This window comes from Acanthopagrus latus, chromosome 4, assembly GCF_904848185.1.
Source record: "Acanthopagrus latus isolate v.2019 chromosome 4, fAcaLat1.1, whole genome shotgun sequence".
NCBI classification, from domain to species: Eukaryota; Metazoa; Chordata; class Actinopteri; order Spariformes; family Sparidae; genus Acanthopagrus; species Acanthopagrus latus.
In genome coordinates, this window is record NC_051042.1 from 34,629,808 (window position 1) to 34,634,593 (window position 4,786).

Sequence of the window (4,786 nt, forward strand, 5' to 3'; positions counted from 1 at the left end):
TCGCAGTTCGGTTAGCTTGAGAAAAACAGTGGTTTGGATTAAAAATCACAATATTTTACTTCAGTAAGTTCAGTTACGAATGTACCGATGTAACTCAAACAGCTTACTTTACAGACGTTATTTAAAGTGGCAGCAGACTACGGACATGTTCAACCTGGAGCTGCTGTTGGGACGACGACGACTGGGTCATTTCTGTTTCCTCAAACAGCAACAACAGCCACCACAGCACAGGTCAATGTCATGACTCCTGTTTGTGTTTGTTCTTGTATCTGGTTTTTGGTTTTTTGTATTTGATTCATGTCTTTATATCATGTCTTGTTGTGTCCTATGTTTTGTCCTTTAAGTTTCTCCTATGTTCTCCCCTCTGGCTCCCTCTGTCTGTTGTTTGTTCCCTTCATGTTTTCTCATGGGCTCCTCCCCCTCGTTACCTCACCTGGCATCCTCCCTCCTCTCTCCTCACCTGTTCCTCATCGTGTCATTAGTGTCTGTGTATTTAGTTTCTGTGTTCCTTTCACTCCCTGTCTGGTCATTGTTTGTATTCTGTCTTTGGTTGTCCATGCTCTTCCTGTTTGATATGTATTGGTTTTGAGAAATCCATGTTTGATTTGTACTTTGTCTTTTTCTTTGCACTTTGTTGAACTGTTTTATTTTGCTACTTTGTTTTGCTGTTGCGTTGCTACTTTGGTTTTTGTCCTTGATTGTTTTTTCCATGTTCCTTGGGTGTTTTTTGTCGCCATCAGCTTTAAATTAAAGCTCACCTTTTGTTCCCCTTTATCCTTGCCTCCCGTGTGTAACTGCGTCCACCTCCTCTTTCCATAGTTTTCCCCTTTAAACCCCCAAACTGACAGTCAAAAGGTGATCGACTGCATTTTCTGCAGTGACAAAACTGTACAACGATAATGAGGTTTAAAGGGAACCGATGTAAACACTGATGATTTAACTACGTTAGTGAATCTACAGAGCTCATCGCTGACTTCCTGTTCAACATCGGACATGAACAGCCTCTCGTCTCATTTTAAATCAGATTGGGATCTCAGGGCATCCACAGACGTGGATTACTTTGGCTGTTTCTCTGTTTCAAATCAAGTCTTCAGCTCCATCAGTTGTTTAGCTGAATGCTGCGTCGCTGTTTTTACCGTGAAGTTCCATAAATGTTCGGAAACGTCGCCTCAGATCCGTCACCGTCACTAAAACTCTCACCCCAGTCGGGCCCGGCGTCCTGCAGCTCAGTCCGACTGTCAGATTTAAATTAAAACTGTCTTCACTGCTACAACGAGACAGATGAACACTGATCCAACACACTGCCATAAAAACATTAATCAAACATGAGATCATTAAGAAGTCCAGTCGAGAACTTTACAACAGCAGCTCAGATCTTTTCATGTTCTCTCAGATTATTAGAGAATATAAATCCTGGAAATATATTCAGTAAAATGTTAATAAGATAATTTAGAGTGGAGTAATTCTGCAGCAGTCTTTGATTATCTTACTTCCACTTTGTTTCTGCGCTCCCATCATCCTTCACTCCGACTCAGTCACCTTGATTCTTTGACTGCTCGCACACCGAGATCCATTAAAGTAATAGCTGTCTGTCCTCGCTCAAAAATTGGATTTCGCTCACGTTGCTCTCATGCCAGAACTGATTTACAGGTGCTCAGACATGCATTGTAATCAGCATTGCGGCGTCGAGAGGTAATTCATTAAAAAAATAAAAAAACAACAACACAGCGACTGACAACGCCAACAAAGAGAGGAGGGAAATGAAGAGCAGGAAAACAGAAGGAAGAAAACAAGGCGGGTTGAATAAACACAGCAGCAGGAGGACGCGTTCAAGGACTTCTTGCATGGCTCGAGTATTATTTCAATTTTCAAGTGAAGATCCCCGTTTTTTATTCTCATAACATCAGGCGTTCATACGCACACACTCGAAGCCCTCGCTCAGAAAACAACGGTAATGAGGCCGACTCTCTGCTGCTGGGAGGCCGCCGTGGCTCCATGGCAACCGGCCAGTGGAAATGAGTGTTTCTGAACAGATGTAATTCTGTAATCAACGGTCTGTGGTCTGAATGAGGACGCTCAGAGAAAGGGAAAAACAGAGGAGGTATGTGGAAACGACCAGCAGCTGAGGTTACCTCGGCAGAGCGAGCATTCAGTCAAAGAGCAGGAGTGAAATAATAAGAGTCTCCTGGAGGATCGGCTGTTCGTCGGTACCAGAGAGCGCATCAGAAGAACAGCTGGATTCACTTTCCTGCAGAGTTCACTGAGAAGTTAGCTGACAGCAGCGTCAGCTAATAGCTTAACTTGTTTCTATTACAGATAAACTAACCAGATATAAACGTGTGGTGCTGGGAGGAAGAGACTGTTCCTGTCTCACTTTCAGTCCTCTGTTGGAGCCCAGCAGACTCCCGAGGACGGATCTGTTCCAGCGAGTCTCCTGTAGACCCTCATGAACTCTGCAGCACTGACTTGTTGTAGACTGAAGGTCTGGGTCGGGACGAGCGATCAAAGTCGATGAATGGTGACTGATGGTTGTATCAAATTCAGAATTCAAATTCAAATTCAGATTAACAACCTTCATTTCAATACGATTAAACAACTTCGATTTTTTTTATATTAACCTCGATCGAGCGCTCAAGCAGTTGAAAGTTGTTGCTCCTTTGTGTCGCCGTCATCACGAACACCTGTGTGTCCTCAGTGCTGCTAAGCTGAGATGCAGAGAGAGAGCAACGCTAGCTGCTAAGCTAACCATCTGCTGCCAAACCACGTTCTCACTCTCATCACATAGAGCCGCTTGGTTCAGATTCTGCTGCCAGCTTCGGTTCAAGTTAGCAAAAATGATGTACAATACAACATGTGCTTAGACTGAAGCTGCAGTCTCCAGTTTAATGTGTTTGGAGATAAAGTGTCAGTTGTCATCAGTCTTTGAGGATTTGCTGTGTCAGTGTGTGGTGGTGTGGGTGTGGTTCGACAGCAGCTGCAGGTGGAGCGAGGGTGCAGTGGTCTGCAGGAAGGATGACACACCTGAGAGTATTTGGCCTGATTGTTAATTTGCCTCCCCGGCTGCTCGCAGCTCAAACAGCACAGTGAAGGACGGTGCAGGAGAGGTGGCTGAGACACGAGCTGGTGGAGGCAGCAGCAGGAGGAGGAGGAGGAGAGCTGTGGAGGCGATACAGACACGCTTCACCTGAGCCCTCACTTCCAGGTATGTTCGCTGCCTCAATCGCCAAAATGACTTTAGTGTACATGAGCAACATTCATTTGGACGTAAATGCAGTTCTGTATCAGATGTTACAGCGGGTCAGGTGATGGACTCGGCTCTTTAATTAAAACTCTAGTTTCATCCCATCGATGACACGTTTGTTTGTTCACACGAGCTCCAACAACAGCTCAACTAATCAGAGGAGCGTTCTGAGTGATTTATGAAGCAGAATAGAGGGAGTCAGACTCTGTTGTTCAGGCTCTGTTGTGTCTGCAGGGTCAACGAGCGTCTCCTTCTGTTCGTCTTCATCCAGCAGCGTCACATGAGCGTGTTGAAAAGAGCTGATCCAGAGTCTGCTCGTACAGCTGTATTCTCTGTCCGTCCACAAACACTCTGCTGGGTGTGTGTGTGTGTGCGCGCGTGTACCCAACCTCATGACTTCCTCTCTGTGTGGGCGGGGCTAAAGTCTCTGCCAGTGGCGTCTCTGCACTTTGTCATTCTTGAAACCAGCAGCTGATTTAATCAGAAGTAACGTCGGTGGGAGAATGAGCGCCGCGTCCTGGCTGTGAATTATTATTTTGGTTGAGCTGATTTGTTGCTTGTATTTCCAGCCTGGCAGCTGGTTGACCGACGGTCTGACACAGATATTCCTTTACATCCTTTACTTCCACATCGGACACCACAGCGGCCTCCTGAGACGAAGTCCTGACGTCTCTCTGTGGACTTGCTGCTGACTTCCTCCTTTGTTGCCACAATAATCAACACGAGCAGAAGAGTCAAAAAATACAGGAAATGATTTTAGTGTTAGTCTTTGTGCATTATGTTCACTGAGACTGGGATGTTACATGAACTGAGTCAGCTGCATTCACAAAGTGTCATTCTGAATCTGACAAATACAGAAGAATTAAAACAACTAAAACATTTTTAAACGACTGAACTGAAACTAAAGTAACGAGCTATAATAACCAATTCAATTCAACCTCAGTGAATTCTTAGAGACACGTTTTTTAAAATGGTTCCCAGTTTCTTTGCAGAATTAAAAATACTCTTTTCGCAGTACGACCTCTTCTTCCCCTCTCATATTTCTGCCTCCATAAATGCCGCCAAAGCTTTTTCTAATGTGTCTTTCTTCTCGTCAGGGCGACCCGTGCGGCTGACGAGCGGCATCCTTTTTATTTTGGAGGTCACTTTGGGGGAACTGAGACGAGGAGGAGCTGCAGCCGTGTGTGTTCGCTGAGCTCTTTATATTGTATTTTCTTTCTTGTGCGTTCTTCAGCAGCATGATGGATGTGTTGATGTGAAAAACACATCAGGGGCTCCACTTAGAATGAATAAATTACATTGATAAATATGTATGTGTGCCTGATGATAAGTCACGTCTCCTGCTGCAAACTTTATTACACAGAAATAATGTGTAACGATGAAAAACAACATCCCTGAAGCTTCGACACACAACATGAACATCCGGTCTGTCAGCGATGGAGGAGAAGACATGTAATCTCACTTTAAATGACAGTTTCAACATTTGCATTCAAAGAAATTCAGGAATTGCTCCAGATGTTCGAATCACCAGAAACACGAAGATTA

At 44.6% G+C, this 4,786-nt stretch overlaps 1 long non-coding RNA gene across 2 annotated transcripts; it reads left to right on the top strand.

Annotated features, from left to right (window-relative positions):
* The first annotated feature begins 2,082 nt into the window (after positions 1-2,082).
* LOC119017589 lies at positions 2,083-4,552 on the top strand. 2 transcript variants are annotated; one of them, XR_005074485.1, is made up of 3 exons: positions 2,083-2,101; positions 3,071-3,202; positions 4,339-4,552. It is a non-coding gene; the product is annotated as an uncharacterized LOC119017589 (long non-coding RNA). The 2 variants fall into 2 exon arrangements; XR_005074484.1 differs by lacking the exon at positions 2,083-2,101 and having other exon boundaries at positions 3,051-3,202.
* Positions 4,553-4,786: the final 234 nt, after the last annotated feature.